Genomic DNA, 21,342 nt, shown 5'->3' with positions numbered 1-21,342 from the left:
CTACTAAAATCACTGAACAAACAAAACAAATATTAATATCTTCTCCATTTTAGAGATGAGAAAATTGAGGCTCAATGTGTTGTCAAGTGACTTGCTCCACATAAGAGTGTTAAAAAGGATTTAAAAATAACTGTTTCCAGATCCCAGTTTCTTAGCATGTAGCTAATAAATATCTTAAGAGTGGGTGAAGTGCTTGGCATACTGGGAGCTTTGTTTATTTGGTTACAAGGTGGGCTTGTCTAAAGAAAGGTATACATTATGGATTGTCTATATACTCCATTGTGTTGTATACAACATCTAGAGATGGACTAAAAATCTCTCCTACCTTCTCTGGCTCTTGGAATTGACATTCCTGGAAGAGCTACAGGACAAGATTTTCATAGGATAAAAGGTTATAAACTGTGGAGGCAGTGGGATAGCATAATAGATAGAAGGCTAAACCTAGAATCGGAAGACTTGAATTCAAAATCAGCCTCAGATGCTTACTGGCTATGTGACTCTCTTAATTTCTTAGTCTAATTTTCCCCAACTATAAAATTTGTATAATAATAGCACCTACCTCTCAGAATATTGTAAGGGTCATATTTGTAAGGTACTTTGCAAACTCTAAAGCACTATATAATCATTATTTCTATGATCTGTATGATTACAGGGAGTACCAATATCTCTGCAATCAGAAAACCATCAAAGCACTGAAGATTGACCAGTCATATTTTATGTTTTAAATACTGAGTGTATAATTTAAAAATATATATATAGCATCAGCTTGTGGAATGGCATGATACCTGTATTATAAGGAGAACACAGAGGTGACTTATGCTTTTTCCAGTACAACTAAGTCTTTTTTGAATTTACATAGTCTTCCTAATATGGGAACTTTAGCTGTGTATAAATTAAGATGCCTTATCCTGACAGAAGTGGGTAGTGCAAAGGAGAACTGTCTTGAATACATCTTTTAAATGAAAATTCCAAAGTTATTTATAATTCTTTTACAACCCTCACACATGGGTCAAAAATTAGTCTAATATATGGTGTCACCATTGATTTTCCTATGATTACAAAGGATAGCAGTTTGTTATTACCATAATTTTATCAAATTTTTGATAATTCTTCCAATTTGTATCTGAATGCTTCAAGTGACATTTAAAAGTAAAGCTTAATATTGATTGCACTGGTAAATATCCACCAGCATTGTTTATTTTTTTAGGTAAAGTCCACTATTCCACTAACATTCATCTTTGCTCTTTTACCATGGCTTAGAGGTGACCATGGAGCCTAAATTTCTATGCCATGAGATTATAATCTATGGCAGGTAATACAGATATGAGAAACTTTATATTTATTTCTGGTCATATTTCAATAGAAAATCTTACAACTGCTTTGTTTAAACTACAGTAAAATCAGCACATATCAGCTCAGAAATACTATATGTGGAAAATTAGTGTTCCAGTGAGGTCAGAAAACTTCCCACAAGGTTGACAATCAGTCTGAACTTCAGATATATAATATCTGAATAGATTTCTCTATTCTAGCTCTTTTCAATCTGTGTTATTTGCTGAAAACAATTCCCCAGGTCTTATTTATACTTTAAAGATTTTCTAAATGGTTAACAAGAACATTTTCAAAGCAATTTCCATACGCTGACTGATAAAATCATCAACCTATTTGAATGTGTTTTGCAAGCTTTTATTATTTAAGAGGCTCCATCTCTGAATGTTCAAAGAATGGAGATATTTTATTGATCTCACAGGCTGATTTCTACCTTATGTCCTTGCCAACATGTGATGGCTCTGGGACCTTGGTGCCATGTTCACTGTGGTGGTTAGATGAGTCTGAGAACTGTTCTAACCATAACATTTGGTCTCAGTGATCCTCATGGCCATTGAGAGAGGAGAACTTGTAGTAGCCATTTATGTTATGGCCTCTCTGCCAAACTTATTAGCTCTCTCTGCTGTCTAAACAATGACTGTTTCATATTCAGCTACTCTAGGTTCACCAACACTAAAATCTGTTTTCTTTTCACCTGTCCTATGCCCTTCCTACTGAACGGAGAGGTGATGTGTTACAATATAAAGAATACGTTTGGTACTAGAATCATTCATTTGCTCATTCATGTATATATTCAACAAGCATTTATTAACATTTTTTTGCCTGGTACCATGCAATGCACTGGAAATAAAAGGACAGAAAATTGATTTAAAGATTAAGCATTCTACTAGTAGTGGCTAATTTATTTTTAAATCCCAGATTTTTCAAATTCTACCTGTAATATTCGTGAGGCCAGGAACTGTTCCATTGACTTAATTTCTGCATACGTAGCCACAGTGCCCAGGATACAGGGACACAATATATTTGTGTTGACTTTTTGTATAAAATTTAGGCAGTTATGGAATTTGTTTCACATTATTTTGGAACTACAGGCAACATGAAAGACATATAAAGTGGTATATATGCAAATACACATTTTGGATTAGGTTTCATGCTGTCACTTCATTTAGTGATATTTTTAATTCTATCCAAGGAGATTGAATCTATAGATATGATTTTATAAAAATATTTTCAAATAGTTATAGTACTAAGCATTAATTTCTTTAAAAGCATAGATTAGGTTATGAGATGACAAGAAATAAAAAAGCATAATAGTATATCTTTGCTTTTTAAATTTAAAATCTATTACAAAATCAAAACCTTCTATATTTGTTGAACTGTATCTATACTTCATTACTAACCCCAAAATTCAAATGGTCATGTGATTTCTTCTCCACATTTAAGATATAATTTGGTATGTGGATAATCATTGTCCATCATAGCATTTCACACTTCTGCTACTTCCTTTATTTCAACATATTATCTCCATTCATTGAACTCTTCTTCATGCCTTTTCATTTAGTGTCCATCATGCCAAAAATATTCCATTATCTCACCTCCACATCTTAGCAATTTCTATTGCCTTCAAAACTCTGCTCTATTGACACATTTGATGATTACTCAAATCTAATACTATCTTGCTAGAAAATTTTATCATGTAAATGTCCCTAAAATATATACATACGTTACCAATTTGTAACTTTTTAATGAATTTTATTTTGAAATAAACAGAGAATTAACAACCAAATTTTGTATATATTCTGGACATCTTGTGTGTACATACATTTTAGACATAAGTATTCACATACATACATAAATACATTATGGGATTTGAGTCAATCACACTGACAGCTTCTTGGACTCAATTCTGGATCTAACTCATTTCTCTTTCTATTTATTCATGTGCCTAGTCCAATTTTGAATTTATTAAAAAAACTATTCAATTATGGGAATTATGAAAAATAACCTTTATTGTATTGTTTGAAAGTAGCCCAGTGTACTGAGAGGTGAGAGAATCTCTATTATTGCTAAGAGACTCTTAAATGAGGATATATGTTATGCTGATGAGAAATTCGGCAAGATTTAAAGATTGATACAGGAGTTTCTAGCAACACTGGTGTTTTATGTAAAAACTGGCCCTGTACTGGTTAATTAGGCATTTTATCCTTTTTCCTTTGACTGAATACAGACACTTGGGGTGGAAGGTTGACTTTTTTGGTTTATTGTTATTTTTTTAATTTCAGGCAATGGCACCAGCTAGTTCTTTCCCTCCCAACTTCAAAAGCCCCTAAACTTTCCTCTAATTAGAAATCAAATTACTTAATCACATATCCTGTTTTATAACTTCTTCATTCATTTCTTTTAATGTAAAACATTTTTTCACCCCTGTATTCTGGGTCCTGTGCCAAACTGAAGGGGTTTAGTCACAATTTGTTAGCTAATTGACATGTATTGCTTAACATCAGTGTACTGAGAAACCCAAATCTTTGAGGTTTTTTCTGTCATTTTAATCTGCATTTATATATATATATATATACATACATATATATGTATGTATATATATATACATATATATATATTTAAACATGCATGTGGGATATATGTGTATATTATGTGAGGAGAGATATAGAAAAATACCTTTAGTTAGAGATCTGAGAGAAATAGAGACAGATCAAGAAGTCAAAGATAAAGATTTGGAAAAATTGAATTAAATTAAAAAAAATACCTACAGAGATTCTCTATTGGAATCTCTAGTAATAAGCATCAGCAATGTGTTTTGAACGTGGGTTCTTTAAAACCAGAACTAAAGCCCTTCTCATTTTAGCAGTTTGATAGAGAGCAGTTGTGCACTTGGAGGTGTGGTTGGGGAAGGAAGATAATGAGTTGCATTATGGAAATACTGAGTTGGAGGTGAGTATGGGACATGGGACATATAGCTAGGTATGTCCAATAATCAGTAGCTAATATAGGACTGAAAGTATAGATCAGAGATCTGGATGGGATATAGTGGTCTGGGAGTTATCTACTTAGAAATCATAATAGAATCCATGGAAACCAATGATGAAAAAGCACAGTGAGTAGAAGACTCAGGGCAGAGTTCAAGGATCTAAATCCATACCTAGAAGGTAGAAGAAGCATAATGACACAATAATGGGTATTAAGAAGGAACAGCCTAGCAGGTAGGAAGAGAAGCAGCAATGATGATATATAACTAAAGAATGTGGTCAACAAAGCCAAATATTAAGGGGAGTTTGAGAAGGATAAAGATTGTATGTCTGAAGATGTTGTACATAGAAACAGCAATAATGTAGGATGATCATTCATGAAAGATTTAACTATTATCAATAAAGGATCTAAGATGACTCTGAGGGACTTATGACAAAAAAAGGGTATCCATCGCCAAATAAGAAAATGGCAGCATGTGAATGCATATTGAAGCATAACATTCTTTATTTCAGTTCTCTTGTGATTTTATTTTTCTTTTGAAAGTAATATATGTCTTCTTTCACAACATGATGATGATGGAAACACTAGCAAATGCTCCGAAGCGTTCCAGAGGAGATGTAGACTCTCCACAAACCCATGAAGAATTTGAATCAGAAATGATCAAAAAGATGGAGGCCTTCTGGTAGGAAAAGTGGGAAATAATGCAAAAGAAATTCATGCATCTACAAAACCAGTTTGACCAAACTGAAAAGGAAAACCAGGCCTTAAAACAAGAACTAATAAAGCAAAACCAAAAGACCAAGAAATTAGAAGAGAACATAAAATATCTCACTGACAAGGTGACAGATTTGGAAAATAGAGGGAGAAGAAATTATTTATAATTGGACTTCCAGAAAAGCCAGAAATAAACAGCAAACTTGACATCGTAATACAAGATATAATCAAAGAAAATTGCCCAGAGATTCTAGAACAAGGGGGCAATACAGCCCCTGACAGAGCTCACAGAACACCCTCTACACTAAACCCCCAAAAGACAACTTCCAGGAATGTAATTGCCAAATTCCAAAGCTCTCAAACAAAAGAAAAAATCCTACAAGAAGCCAGAAAAAAACAATTTAGATATAAAGTAATGCCAATCAGGGTCACACAAGACCGTGCAAGTTCTACTCTGAATGATCATAAGGCATGGAACATGATCTTCAGAAAAGCAACAGAGCTGGGTCTTCAACCTAGAATCAGCTATCCAGCAAAACTAACTATATACTTCCAAGCGAAAGTATGGGCATTCAACAAAATAGAAAATTTCCAAGTTTTTGCAAAGAAAAGACCAAAGCTCTGTGGAAAGTTCGATATCGAAAATCAAAGAGCATGGAATACCTGAAAAGGTAAATACGAAGGAAAGGAAAAAGGAGAAAAATGTTACCTTCTTCTTTTACTCAAACTCTCTTCTATAAAGACTACATTTATATCAATCTATGTATACGAACATGTGGGGAAAATGTAATGTGTAAATAGGGGGGAAAGAAAGACCAAACAGAATAATCTTTCTCACACAAAGATTCACACGAGAAAGGGAGGGGAAGAAAACTCTTATAAGAAGGAGAGGAAGAGAGTTTTAACTTAAACCTTACTCTCAGGAAAATCAACTCTGAGAGGGAAGAACATCCAGATCCATTGGGATCCTGAATTCTATCTTCCCCAATAAGGGTAGGGAGAAGGGAAAACCAAAGGGGGCAGGGGGAGAGGGAAAACAAAAGGGGAGGGAAAGAGAGGGTGGAGGAGGAGAGGGAAAAAAAAGGGGAGGAACTAAAAAGGGAAACATATCAAGGGACGGGATAAGGGGGACTGATTTAAAGTAAATCACTGGACTAAAAGATAGAGCCAAAGAAAAAAAGGTTAGAATTAGGGAAGGTTAACAAAATGCCAGGTAGTCCACCAGTGACAGTCATAACTTTGAATGTGAATGGGATGAACTCACCCATAAAATGTAGACAAATAGCAGAATGGATTAGAATCCAAAACGCTACCATAGGTTTTCTTCAAGAAACACACATGAGATGGGTTGACACCCACAAAGTCAGAATTAAAGGATGGAGTAAGACTTTCTGGGCCTCAACTGACAGAAAGAAGGCAGGAGTGGCAATTATGATATCTGATAAAGTCAAAGCAAAAATAGACCTGATCAAAAGGGATAGGGAAGGTAATTATATTTTGTTAAAAGGGACTTTAGATAATGAGGAAATATCACTAATCAACATGTATGCACCAAATAATATAGTACCCAAATTTCTAATGGAGAAACTAGGAGAATTGAAGGAAGAAATATACAGTAAAACCATATTAGTGGGAGACTTAAATCAACCATTATCAAATTTAGATAAATCAAATCAAAAAATAAATAAGAAACAGATAAAAGAAGTGAATGAAATCTTAGAAAAATTAGAGTTAATAGACATATAAAGAAAAATAAATAGGGATAAAAAGGAATACACCTTCTTCTCAGCACCACATGGCACATTAACAAAAATTGACCGCACATTAGGTAACAGAAACATAGCACACAAATGCAGAAAAGCAGAAATAATAAACACAGCCTTCTCAGATCACAAGGCAATAAAAATAATGATCAGTAATGGTACATGGAAAAACAAATCAAAAACTAACTAGAAATTAAACAATATGATACTCCAAAATTGTTTAGTTAGAGAAGAAATCATAGAAACAATTAATAATTTCATCGAGGGAAATGACAATGGTGAGACATCCTTTCAAACCTTTTGGGATGCAGCCAAAGCGGTAATCAGAGGTAAATTCATATCCCTGAGTGCATATATTAACAAACTAGGGAGAGCAGAGATCAATCAATTGGAAATGCAAATAAAAAAACTCGAAAGTGATCAAATTAAAAAACCCCAGTAGAAAACCAAACTAGAAATCCTAAAAATTAAGGGAGAACTTAACAAAATCAAAGTGATAGAACTATTGATTTAATAAATAAGACAAGAAGCTGGTACATTGAAAAAACAAACAAAATAGACAAAGTACTGGTCAATCTAATTAAAAAAAGGAAGGAAGAAAGGCAAATTAACAGCATTAAAGATGAAAAGGGGGACAGCACCTTCGATGAAGAGGAAATTAAGGCAATCATTAGAAATTACTTTGCCCAATTATATGGCAATAAATACACCAATTTAGGGGATATGGATGACTATATATAAAAATACAAACTGCCTAGACTAACAGAAGAGGAAATAGAATTCTTAAATAATCCCATAATAGAAAATGAAATCCAACAATCCATCCAAGTACTTCCTAAGAAAAAATCCCCAGGGCCTGATGGATTCACCAATGAATTCTATCAAACATTCAGAGAACAGTTAATCCCAATACTATACAAACTATTTGACATAATAAGTAAAGAGGGAGTTCTACCAAACCCTTTTTACGACACAAATATGGTACTGATTCCAAAACCAGGCAGGTCAAAAACAGAGAAAGAAAACTATAGACCAATCTCCCTAATGAATATAGATGCAAAAATCTTAAATAGGATACAAGCAAAAAGACTCCAGCAAGTGATCAGAAGGATCATCCACCATGATCAAGTAGGATTTATACCAGGGATGCAGGGCTGGTTCAATATTAGGAAAACCATCCACATAATTGACCACATCAACAAGCAAACCAACAAGAACCACATGATTATCTCAATAGACGCAGAAAAAGCCTTTGATAAAATATAACACCCATTCCTATTAAAAACACTAGAAAGCATAGGAATAGAAGGGTCATTTCTAAAAGTAATAAACAGTATATATCTAAAACCAACAGCTAATATCATCTGAAATGGGGATAAACTAGATGCATTCCCAATAAGATCAGGAGTGAAACAAGGATGCCCATTATCACCTCTACTATTTGACATTGTACTAGAAACACTAGCAGTAGCAATTAGAGAAGATAAAGGAATTGAAGGCATCAAAATAGGCAAGGAGGAGACCAAGTTATCAGTCTTTGAGGATGACATGATGGTCTACTTAAAGAATCCTAGAGATTCAACCAAAAAGCTAATTGAAATAATCAACAACTTTAGCAAAGTTGCAGGATACAAAATAAACCCACATAAATCATCAGCTTTTCTATATATCTCCAACACAGCTCAGCAGCAAGAACTAGAAAGAGAAATCCCATTCAAAATCACCTTAGACAAAATAAAATACCTAGGAATCTACCTCCCAAGACAAACACAGGAACTATATGAACACAATTACAAAACACTCGCCACACAACTAAAACTAGACTTGAGCAATTGGAAAAACATTAACTGCTCATGGATAGGACGAGCCAATATAATAAAAATGACCATCCTACCCAAACTTATTTATCTATTTAGTGCCATACCCATGGAACTCCCAAAATATTTCTTTAGTGATTTAGAAAAAAAATAACAAAATTCATCTGGAATAACAAAATATCAAGGATATCCAGGGAAATAATGAAAAAAAAAACACATAATGATGGGGGCCTTGCAGTCCCAGACCTTAAACTATATTACAAAGCAGCAATTATCAAAGCAATTTGGTACTGGCTAAGAGACAGAAAGGAAGATCAGTGGAATAGACTGGGGGAAAGCAACCTCAGCAAGACAGTATTCGATAAACCCAAAGATTCCAGCTTTTGGGACAAAAATCCACTATTCAATAAAAACTGCTGGGGAAATTGGAAGACAGTATGGGAGAAATTAGGAATAGAGCAACACCTCACACCTTACACCAAGATAAATTCAAAATGGGTGAATGACTTAAACATAAAGAAGGAAACCATAAGTAAATTGGGTAAACACAGAATAGTATACATGTCAGACCTTTGGGAGGGGAAAGGCTTTAAAACCAAGCAAGATATAGAAAGAATCACAAAATGTAAAATAAATAATTTTGACTACATCAAACTAAAAAGCTTTTGTACAAACAAAACCAATGTAACTAAAATCAGAAGGGAAACAACAAATTGGCAAAAAATCTTCATAGAAACCTCTGACAAAGGTTTAATTACTCATATTTATAATGAGCTAAATCAATTGTACAAAAAATCAAGCCATTCTCCAATTGATAAATGGGCAAAGGAAATGGATAGGCAGTTCTCAGATAAAGAAATCAAAACTATTAACAAGCACATGAAGAAGTGTTCTACATCTCTTATAATCAGAGAGATGCAAATCAAAACAACTCTGAGGTATCACCTCACACCTAGCAGACTGGCTAACATGACAGCTACGGAAAGTAATGAATGCTGGAGGGGACGTGGCAAAGTAGGGTCATTAATTCAGTGCTGGTGGAGTTGTGAACTGATCCAACCATTCTGGAGGGCAATTTGGAACTATGCCCAAAGGGCAACAAAAGAATATCTACCCTTTGATCCAGCCATAGCACTGCTGGGTCTGTACCCCAAAGAGATAAGGGACAAAAAGACTTATACAAAAATATTCATAGCTGCGCTCTTTGTGGTGGCCAAAAACTGGAAAACGAGGGGATGCCCATCAATTGGGGAATGGCTGAGCAAATTGTGGTATATGTTAGTAATGGAATACTATTATGCTAAAAGGAATAATAAAGTGGAGGAGTTCCATGGAGACTGGAACAACCCCCAGGAAATGATGAAGAGCGAAAAGAGCAGAACCAGGAAAACATTGTACACAGAGACTGATACACTGTGGTACAATCGAATGTAATGGACTTCTCAGTTAGGGGTGGTGCAATGTCCCTGACCAATCTGCAGGGATCTAGGAGAAAAAACACTATTCATAAACAGAGGATAAACTGTGGGAGTGGAAACACTGAGGAAAAGCAACTGCCTGACTACAGAGCTTGAGGGGACATGACAGAGGAGAGACTCTAAACAAAACTCTAATGCAAATATTAACAACATGGCAATGTGCTCGAATCAAGAACACATGTGATACCCAGTGGAATCACGTGTCGGCTATGGGGGGTGGGGGGGAGGAAAAGAAAATGATCTTTGTCTTTAACGAATAATGCTTGGAAATGATCAAATAAAATATTATAACATTAAAAAAAACTATTCTATACAACTACTATCATTAACTTCATACCATATTTACTATCACTACAAAGACCTATCTACAGAAGGTTCAAATATTTTAATTCTTGAGTTGAAGAATTACTTTGTGTTTGATTAAATAATAATGTCTCACATTTATATAGCTTTAAAGTTTTAGAAACTGAAAGCAATATAGCATAGAGGATAAAATTTTGGATTGAGGAAGATCCAAGTTAATGCATCATTTTGTGTTTAATTTTTTACTTGCATTCTCTAACATCTATCATTAGTCCTGAGAACGATAGTCTCAAACTTAAAATTTCACAACTAAATAGTTTTTAAATATGATAAGGCCAGTGGATATTACTGACATTTTCTAAAGCTGTGCTGGCTTGAACAGATAACACTTTTGAGTATCAGTTGCTTCTAGGCTTCCAGAAAAGCCAAACATGGACTCTAGCTCTAACTCTGACCTCTAGTTTTCAAAGTTCACAAGATCATAATCACCCCTAATAATCATTTATATAAAAATAAGGAGGAATAAGCACATATCCAAAGAGCAGAGCTTTTATTTAAGGGCCACATTTTGGCCCAAATCATCTATCCATCCACCACCATTTCTTTCATTCAAATGTAGGGAAGAGGAAATAGCTTGACAAACTGTCAATTGAATAGGCATCTAGTTCCAGAGAAATAGAGCATCAAAAAGCCTTTCTTATTCATATGATCAATGTAGAATTGTGTCAGGCAGGGCACAATCTGCCTGATCCAAAGGCTGAATGTATGCATTAACACTGGATTTTACTGGTTAATTCCAGTTACTCTCCCACCTCAATGACAATTCCCCTCTAACTTAGACAATGAAAATGTCAGTCAAGCAACATTCTACATCTTGGCCTGAAATTTCATCCTTATTTTGACATGAGCCTCATAGCTGCTGCAATATGCTACCTATTAAAAAGAAGATTCAAAGGTAATCTGCATTTTTTGACCTGGAGACAGCCTTATGTTTCATTGATATTTTGCAAAAGAAGAAAAAAAACCCTATAACTTCTGTGTGTGGGGGTAGGCCGAATTCCATGAACACTTCACCTTTTGGCATTCCATTCTCATTCACATAAAACTGTAGCATTAATAATATTGTGTAATCAGCAATAACTTATTTGTCACCTTTTGTAAATACTATCACCTATGAGACATAGTTTGATCAAAAACAGAAAAGAAATTCTTATGTTGCTGAATTGAATATATGCCATATATATCAAAATATTAATTGTAGCACCTTTTATAATGGAAAAAAGGACAAGGCAGGGAGTCGTGTATATATGTATATATATATATATATATATATATACATATATATATTCTCATATGAATGAAAGAGAATACAATTGCTTCATTAGATACAATAAAGAACGGGAAGTTCAAGAATAATTAAAAGCCTTATGTTAATTGATCCAAAGTGAAGAAATCAGAAGCAAAACATTATATGAAATGGATTCAAAAAATGTTAAAATCAATCCTAAAAGACAGCCCGATTGAGGCAAATTACTTTGATTATACTTTGTCTCAGAGAATAGATAATGAAACACACTTCTCTTAATAGAAAGGCAAGGATACACTGATTCAGAAGTTTTCATATATTGTCAGCTGTGTTTGTTTTATTAGTTAATTTTGTTAAACTATTTCTCTTACAAAAAGACTATCTAATTGAAATAAAGCAAGAGAATTTAAGAATGTTATTATAGTAGAATAAATAAAAGGCATCATAACCATTTTTCCAAGGGGAAAAAAAAAAACTTTTATTTGAGTATTTTGCTGAGTTTAATTTTTTTTTTGTTAAGGGAAATGCCTTAAGATTACTAAAATTTCTTATTAGTCACTGCATTTGGAAAACTTATTTGTCCATCTCTATCTATAGATAAGGCTAACTAGAATAAAAAATTGAAACTTTAGATTGCCTCAAAGATATTCTTCTAAAATAAAATGTGTTTGTCCCCCAAATAAAATTGAATGACCAATAAAAGCTAGAAGTAATCCAAAATAGTCTAATTCATACTGTAATTTAGATATTTTCCATGTTAATTTTAATAATATGGATTGGAACTTGCTTTGCAATGGGGGAAAGAAAATGATTAGGAATCCAAGAGAATGAAATAGATGTTGAAAAGTGATTTTCCCCAGAAAACAAGTATTACTAACATGAGTAGAGGAATGAACAAAATTAGCAAATAAGTAAAACAGCGATTTTCATTCCAATAATTGCATTCTAAGCAATGATGCATAATTGACACCCAAAGCAATTAAGTAAATGCAGTGTAGGGGGTGTATTTCTTCTCCTGACACCCAAGAAAAAGAGTGAGGAGGAAGGCACAATCTCACTAATTACTCTAATTACTAGGGACTCTCCAACTCAGGTAGATAAAAAAGAAAAGTAGGTTTTCAAACCTCCTGGTTCCTGTATCATCTGAAAAGTAGAAAAGCTACAATTATTATATTGGGTACTGAAAGGCAGTCTTTAGCTAAGGAATTCTGACCTGATAACATTGATAATTATATTGAGTGAAAATGAAGCCCAAGTCTTCTTTAGGATAAAGTCATGAGTTTCTTTGATTCTGAGAAAATCAGGTAAGTATCGTCTATTAATTTTTTTTGTTAAAACATATTTTCCTTTTAGAATGTTTTGTCAAAATTGATGAGATACTATATCTTTGTTTCTATGTCTTTGAAGAAATCTTCTACTAAAATCCACATCCAAAGAGAATGGAACCTCACAAGACTATCTATTTTTTCCCTGCCTTCAGGCAATACCTAAACTATGTCAAATATTATTCTCTCCTGTTTTAATGATTTGGGGAGAAAGGGAAATTTCACAGAGTCCCTTGAAAGCATATTTTAGTATTGAACATCCCTCACTGTCAAAAAAAAATCCAATATTTTTCTAGTACTTTCTGGGTTTAGTAGTTTAGATTATAGGTCTATAATTTTCTCTTTTCCTTAAAAGGAAAGTAGACTTTTCAAATATGAGAAATCTAAAGTTCTCCAAAGAAGACTAATCCTTGGTAAATTATGAAGTAGGTTGTTACTCGTCATATTCTCTCTAACAACATAATCTAGCCCAACCCAACCCATTTGTTCAGGGTCCTGTTATCACCATCAATTTGCATTTATTTGTAATAACCCCTGGGTTAGACCTTTCCTCACAGCAAAATTTATATATTCTCTTAGACTCCTATTCCTTGCTCAAGGTGGAAAATTCACTGGGTAAGGATACTGGAGACTTGAGTTACATGGGAGTAATTATTAATTATGTCTTTAACTGGGTGGGAAGGATAAGCCCCTCATTGCCCTAAAATATTTCTTTGACAATTTAGCCATCATCCATTTTTCTCTAACAATTGAATGGTACCTTTAAATTGGTATATAGAATGTTATATCAATTATATTTTTATTGGGCAAATCTTGATCAATTGTTGAGAGTCTGGACATGTTTGACCCCAATTTTGCCTCTCTTTTGATTCCATGCCCTCCACCCCAAAATATAGGCTGCTACTAGCTGGTTTCAGGAGAGAACTATAGCAAGGCATCCAGTACCATTGATTTTTAAAAGTTTATTTTAAAATATTTTCCATGTTTCCATGATTCATTTTCTCTTCCTCCCCTCTTCCATCCCCCTTCCCAGAGCCCACAAGCAATTCCACTGGGTTGTGCAAATGTCATCACTTTATACCTATTTCCATATTATTCATTTTTGCTATAGATTGATTTTTTTAAAGCCAAATCTCAAATCACATACCTGTACACAGGTGATAATTGATATCATTTGTTTTACTTTTGCATTTCTACTACCATAGTTCTTTCTCTCAATGTACCACACTGAATGTTTGTTGACTTCCAAGGCATTTGCATTTGGAGAATGGATAGCAGAGAGTGAGCAAACCTTAATAAGAGATAATGGTGGCAAAAGGAGGAAACTAGAGGTCAGAATGGGAAGAGGATATTATTCCATCTCTGTCCTTACTAAAGGTTCTCACCTAGCTCTCCTCTCATCTATCACCTGTACTGCATTTCTATTTTCCTAGCAATGATCTGCCTTTTTCACTCCTTCCCTTGGTCTCTGAATAAGTGGGTGTGGGGGGCACAGAAGAACTTGGAAAAGTCCCCAGTGTTGGCTCTGAGGTTCTGGGACTAGGGGACAAGTAGTGAACTGTATATTGTTGTTTTTTTTTAAACCCTTACCTTCCATCTTGTAGTCAATACTATGTATAGGCTCCAAGGCAGAAGAGTGGTATGGGCTAGGCAATGGGGGTCAAGTGACTTGCCCAGGGTCACACAACTGGGAAGTGTCTGAAGCCAGATTTGAACCTAGGACCTCCCATCTCTAGGCCTGACTCTCAATCCACTGAGCTACCCAGCACCCCCTGAACTGTATATTGTTGCATACTGTGTTTTTTTTTATTTAAACCTCATTAAAATTATTTCATTAAAGTCATTATTAATATTATTTCATTAGACAATTGAATTTGTATATCCTACCTGGGTAGGTCCAAATAATAGAACCATTACCATTCCCTCCCTCAAAATGTGACTGAGTGGACAATAGAGTTATCATTAGATGATTTCACATTTGTTCTTGTTACTATTAATAAAAAAATTCTTCTTAAAAGATTTGAAGCACTGAAAATATTTGCAATATGGCTTCTGTCCTGTAAAGATTAAAATTTAGGGGAGACTGGGGAGACTGAGACAGGTGAGGCAGGTAGAAATTAGTTTCTCTCTGCAAGAAGTATTATATTTTTTAGAGGTTTATTAAAGGTTAAAGATTAAAGAACATACAAGTAAGAAACATATGCCTAGGCCAGAGGCCTAGACAAAATAACCTCACATCACACAAGAGATGTGCCTGCTCCAAAACGGAAGTCCAAAAAGAGCCAAGAGAGAGAGCCCCTCAAAAGCCTTTGAATCAGCTTAAATACCTTCTCAATCTCGGCCCAGGTGAGATTACAAGGCATTCTGGGGAAGTGGAGCAAAGGCTCGTGGGGATTGTAGTCCTGTATTCGAGTCTATTTTTTACAGTCCTGATCCTCAATTCATGGTATTTCATTGGTAAATTTTGATCTTTTTATTGCTAATTCCAATGGCATCTTCTGAGTTTTTCTTACTTATATGTATATTTTATGGCATTGGCTAACTCACTTCTTTTAGATGATGTCTTTTTTTTGTTAGTTTTGAGACAGTACTCTCATTCAAATTCTCCAACCACTCCCTAATCCCTTTCATATGTTCTTTTACCCTTCCTGATTAACCTAATATGGGTGTCTATCTCTATCAAAATTGTCTTTAAATATCATTCATACATACATATATAAGGCATTCCCAGTTGGCAAATGATTAAAGGCTATGAATTGGCAAATTGCGGATGAAGAACAGCAAAAAAAAAAAGTATGGCATAGTAGTTTTAAATTCAGAAAATTCAGGTTCTTGTGGCAAACTTGGTACTTTTTAGCTATATTATTCTGGATTTGTTGCTTCAGTGTGTCAACAACCATTTATTAAACATCTACTATGTTCTAGGGATTGTTTGAGAGTTGGGAGTATTAATATGAAAAAGATAATCTCTACCTCCATGGGGCTTACAGTCTAATATGGAAAGACTATACAAAGGAAAGAATTGTGCATTTCTTGTATTTTATAGTATATTACTAAGTATTATTTTTGTTGTTAATAACATTTCATTTTTCTTAATAGGTTACAAAACCAATTTTAAACATTTTTTTTAATTTGAGGCAAATTCTTCCTCTCTCTTCCCACTCCCTCCCTAACATGGGACACAAATTGATAAAAGTTTTACATGTGCAATAATGTGAAACATTTTTCTATATTAGTCTTTTTTGTGAAAGAAAACTCAAACAAAAATTAAGAATGCGAAACATAGATAGAAAGACCTCCATAAAATGATGCAGAGTGAACTGAGTAGAACCAGAAGCACATTGTACACAGTAAAAGCAATATTATATGATGAACATCTGTGAATGACTAAGCTATTTTTAGCAATGTAGTGATCCATGACACTCCCCTAGGATTCATAATGAAAAATGTCATGTGCCTCCAAAGAAAGAAGTGATAGGATTTGAAATTCTTAAGAAAAGTTGATTGTTCAAAATATTCATATAATAGCAACTGCAGCAGAGATAGAAAGGGATAATGAACAACGTGTTTGGTTTGGTTTAAACGCCTGGATTCAAGTTGCTCCTTCTTAACCAAATCCCTTAACCAACCTAACTCAACTCCTCTTTCCCAGGCCCTCCTTACCAAACCCTGTTGGCTCTCCTCACTCATCTCCCTGTCTGTACTCAGCATTTCTTAGCTCTCCATCACTGGAGAAAATAATCACTTAATCTCTGTGTTGTTAATCTCTGCTTAATGTTTACTTAAAGCCACTTAATTTCTGTTTTAACAACTAAATCATATAAGGGTTCTCAACTGCAATGGTAGAGGTAATTCACACAGATCCTTTTATGGTAACTATCATACAGTCAACATATTTTCTGAGAAGAAGGCAATGATCTTTTTTTTTCCCTCATAGTAATGCTAAATTTCTAATAAATAGCTTTTGAGCTGAGAATGTTCCATTTTGACACATCATAATAGTGTTTTTTTTTTGTTAAATTAATTTCAGAATTTAATCAAATTCATTTTTGGAAGTATACAGTGATGTATCAGTATCAGAGAAGAAAGTTGGAATATATACATGCATATATATATATATATATATATATATAGACAGAGAGAGAGAGAGAGAGAGAGAGAGAGAGAGAGAGAGAGAGAGAGAGAGAGAGAGAGAGAGAGAGAGATCAGTTGAAAGATTCTGTTCTCAGTATTATTTGGTACATTTATTCTCTGTGATCAAAGTGGAAACTGAACTTTCCCATTTGAGTGAATGATGAATAAACTAATAAACATCCACTTTGTATACTAGATATTTATAGCCTGAAAGTAAGACAAATATTTAATCTGAAAGATGCATCATTTCAGAAGTGATGCATTGTGTAAGGCAATATCACATTATAATACCACTTCAGTTCCACTTGTCAAAACAAAATGAGAAATGATATGATATTATGAGAAAGAACACAATGCAAAAAGAGTGATAAGGGACATAGAGAGTATAGAAGATTATATGCTATTAAACATAAACCTAATCATAAGGGTGAACCATAAATTCAAAATATCAAAAGAATGCTGAGCATGTCTGCCAATATCCAGCTTTCATATATCTCAGCACTCAAGTGCTTAAGATACTTCATTCAAACTTTCCAAAATTCATATTACAATCCCTGTTATTTCTTCTTCAGGAACAAAAAATAAAACAAAAAAAAACATACACACACAAAAATAATGTGCATATAAAATAGTGATATTAAAAGCAATCATGAAATTAATAATGAGCATCTATTTCAACTGTACATATTATAGAAAAATATAAAGAATTGATTTTAAATTTTGTTAATGGATCAAGAAGATTTAATTTTGATAATGCTGTTTGCCATTTTAACATATCCAGAATTATAGCCTTGTGATATATGTGTTTTGTCCTCTTAGAAGTAAGCCAGCTAAATTATATTTTTACAATTGTCTTGATCACATCAGAATACAGTTACAGACTGGTTTATAATTCAGTTAACAAAATAAGTATTTATTTAGTGCCAACTATGTGCCAAACTCTGCTATGTGCTGGAGTATCCAGAATGTAGCTTTGTTCATAGATTCTACTGGGGGAAATCTACATTTATACAAGTAAGCAAATACCAAATGCATACAGGGTAAATGAAAAATAATGCTTTGGGTGAGCACTAATAATTGGAGTAATTTGATAAATAGGAAGATCTTGTATAGTAGGTGGCACTTAACTGTTCTTTGAAGAAAGCTAAAATTCTGTAAGTAAGGTAAAGAACACCTGGAGGTATTCAATTATCCCAATGAGAACAATATGAAAAGATAAAGAAGTAGGATATAAGAAAATGTCCTACATAGGGAACAACAGATGGCTCTCCTGGGTTTGGCTAAATCCAAGACTGCATGAGGGAGCATAGTGTATAATCCACCTGGAAATAAAGACTGGATCCAAATTGGAGGAAGCTTCAAATTTTAAGAGAATGTACTTCATCTTAATAGCAATAGGAAGCCACTGAAACTTCCTGAGAAAAGGACTGTCTTGGTTAGAATTATACTTTAATAATATTAATTTGGAGTTTTGTGTAGGGGGCTAGATCAAAGGGAAGCTTGATGAAGAAGGAATAGAAACCAATTGAATTATATATACATATTATATATATATATATATATATATATATATATACATATAATTAATCTAGACAAGAGAGGTTGAAGCCCTGAAATGGAAAGAACTAATACAAGAAATTCTTAGGAGGCAAAATGGACAGTATATATTACTGATTTGGATATAGTGGTGAGGGTGGCATAATAGAGTTCAAAAATAGAAGATGAATGACTGCAAGATTATATTTTTGGAAGATAGAAAGGATAGAGATATGTTCAAAAGAAATATAAAATGGAGGAACAAGGTTGGATTTGAGAAGATAATAATTAATTGTTTGTTTTGGACATGTTGAATTTGAAATTTCTTTTAATACTAAGATAGATTTCTTGCAGGTAGGTAGCAAACCAAGATGAGTTCAAGAAAGAGCTTTGGTAAGGATATATAGATTTACAAGCTATCTTCTGTAAGAATGATATTAGAAAATAAGTATTGTTTTATTACTTTAGAGATAAGAAGCAAAGTGGCTGCTTGAGAAAAGAATTGGAGTTTAAAGCAGAGCTGAGAGAGCATGTTAATTTCAGATGTGACAATTATAACTATTTTTTCCATGTCAATTCCTCTCTCTGGCAGTTGGAAGAGACACACTCTCAGAGACTTTCTCAGGGTTGGAGGAGGTAACATCTTTGCCTCTCTCTCTGTCTGAGGGTACGATCTGAAAGAGCTTAGTGTTTTCCTTTCCCAACTTGGGAAACACTATTGAATATCTATTGTGGATTTATAGAATGCTTAACTCTGAGAAGACCAAAGAAAAACCTGTTCTTTGGTTTGGACTCAGACTCAGAGTCCAAAATAGATTCTTGTTGAGACAGCTAGCGTTTGCTATTTTATAATTTGAAGGCAAAGTTAAGATTTATAAGGATAATAGAGGTAGTTTTTATTTAGATAGTACAAATTTGGGTTAGTCATATCAGGTAGTATTAGTGTAGCCTGTGAAACACAGGAGAAAAGGTTCCTTGCAGAACCTGGGGGTTTTTTTGGGTAGATTTAGAATCCCTTAGAATTAGAAATATTTTATTTTTCTTTATTTATTTCAATAAATACTTCATTTTATAATAAAAGTCTCTTTAGCACCCCTGTGCCTGGTCCTGAAGGGAAGTTCACATTTGAGCTTCATTTCATCACTGAAGATACTTTTGATTACCTCTATCAAAAGTATCTGAACAGTTTGAACCTGAATGGCGAGTTAAACAGTTTTGAAAAGTTTTGAACCTATATTGTAACTGCTTTTTCCATATAAATACTTTATTTTTATAAACTGCCATTTTATTTTTACACTTCAAAGATATGATCAATGAAACCAAAGACTGAAGGATGCAAGTCATTCTATCATACCTGAAAAAATTAACCCTTTATTTTCCTGAAGCAATATTTATGTAAGGCCTTTAAGGCTCAGTACAAAACATTGTGCAATTAATGGGATTTTTCCTAAAAGTGCTTCTTCCAAAATCACATTCTTGTTCTCTGCTCCTCTTGATACCTGACTGGTGGGAAAATTGGTCAATTCACATATTCTCCCTCATAACTAGAATCCAATTTAATTACCCATGTTCAAGATCCTATGCTTTCTCGGGTGTTTAAGCCTCCTTGAGACCGAAACCAGTCACCTATCATAAACTGATGGTGTCAGAAGTCACATGATTCCCAAATCTGTTAGAATAATAAATGTATGGTTTTCTCTGTTCCCAGCAGCTTGGATAGGTAGTTCTTCCATTTCTTTCCAGTTCTTTGCTGTCTGTCTGAAAAGAAAATTTTATGTAAGAACTGTCCAAAGGATCAATGTCCAGTTTAGGAAGATATAGTTTTCTCATCACTTGAGACTCAATTGGAACCTGGATGACTACTTTTGGAAGTTGTCCAAGACTAAATACGGATGGAACAAACTAGATGGCCTCTGGAGTTTCTTCCATCTTTGAGATCCTGTGATTATTTGATATAGCCTTCTGGAAGTATAATGATCAATAGAGTGGCTGAACTTTCTTCCCTGAAGTACCATAATCTGGGTGTGATTAAGGATTAGTGCTTCCACGTTACTCTACTTATCTCTTCTTATGACTCTGACAAGTTATAATGATACACTGGAAAATTAGAAATGCTTCCTGTTTATTGGGGCCGGCAACGGAGGGCAAGTTCAATTAAAAAATAGACATTGTATCCTTAATCCCCTCCCTACAATGTCATAAAACAGAAAATAGCATGGACTTATAACCACAAGGCACTATAACTTGTAAAAGACCATTAGCATATCTGGTAAAAATTCCTGCATGGTTTCTCCTTCTCTCTGTCTCTGTTTTTCTCTTTCTCCATATATATATATATTCATTATTTATTTATATTTACATGCTATTTATATGTACCTATGGTTATTATAATTTAATAGCTAAAACCTCATGGTTCTAAAATCATGCTATTTTCTGGTGATATAGATACATACATAGATACACATATATATACCCACATACATATATGTAAGATTGTATTGAATGGATTACATGTAAAGATAAATTAATGCCAGATCCATCATTGTTTCATTGGTGATTAGAATTCTAACTCATTTATGACTTTGTAAATATCTAATACTTACCTGAGGCTAACAAAAATTAAGGGAATTGTGTATAGTTATAGAAATACTC

The sequence above is a fragment of the Monodelphis domestica genome, chromosome 6 (assembly GCF_027887165.1).
Source record: "Monodelphis domestica isolate mMonDom1 chromosome 6, mMonDom1.pri, whole genome shotgun sequence".
Taxonomy (NCBI): Eukaryota; Metazoa; Chordata; class Mammalia; order Didelphimorphia; family Didelphidae; genus Monodelphis; species Monodelphis domestica.
The sequence above is the reverse complement of the archived record's forward strand: the minus strand, read 5'-3'. Positions refer to the sequence as shown.